Genomic DNA, 652 nt, shown 5'->3' on the forward strand with positions numbered 1-652 from the left:
GTGGTGTCGTTTACAGGCCCCCCCCCCCAATTTTAAAGGGGACCTTGTACGGACCACTCCAATTACCCGGACTCCTCCCACTTCCTGTATCACCTACTGCTAGGAGCTCTATGGTTCCCAGTGGTGCCTCCGCCCCCCAAACTTTAAAGGGGACATTGTAATAAATGTCGGACCACTCCAATAAGACAGGTCGCCAAATAGATGATCGGGGCCTAAAACTCAAGAGACGTGACTGGGACTTATTTATTGATATCTGAAAGCGGTCTGTGTTGCCCACTGTAGCTAAGCTCCACCATCAGCCAATGGCACCCAATCAAACTCGCCCATCGGCACACAATCAAACTCAGCCAATGGCACCCAATCAGACTCGCCCATTGGCCAATGACACCCAATCAAACTTGCCCATCGGCAAACAATCAAACTCAGCCAATGGCACCCAATCAAACTCGCCCATCGGCCAATGGCACCCAATCAAACTCGCCCATCGGCCAATGGCACCCAATCAAACTCGCCCATCGGCAAACAATTAAACTCAGCCAATGGCACCCAATCAAACTCGCCCATCGGCCAATGGCACCCAATCAAACTTGCCCATCGGCCAATGTCACCCAATCAAACTCGCCCATCGGCCAATGGCACCCAATCAAACTCG

At 52.1% G+C, this 652-nt stretch overlaps 1 protein-coding gene across 1 annotated transcript in view; it reads right to left on the bottom strand.

The window, feature by feature from the left end:
- The window catches only part of LOC108802199 (myocyte-specific enhancer factor 2D homolog), a 37267-nt gene that overhangs the window by 23540 nt on the left and 13075 nt on the right, over positions 1-652 (bottom strand). The gene's annotated exons all lie outside the window — the stretch shown is intronic.

This window comes from Nanorana parkeri, unplaced genomic scaffold, assembly GCF_000935625.1.
Source record: "Nanorana parkeri isolate BGI_ZX_2015 unplaced genomic scaffold, ASM93562v1 scaffold2710, whole genome shotgun sequence".
Classification (NCBI taxonomy): Eukaryota; Metazoa; Chordata; class Amphibia; order Anura; family Dicroglossidae; genus Nanorana; species Nanorana parkeri.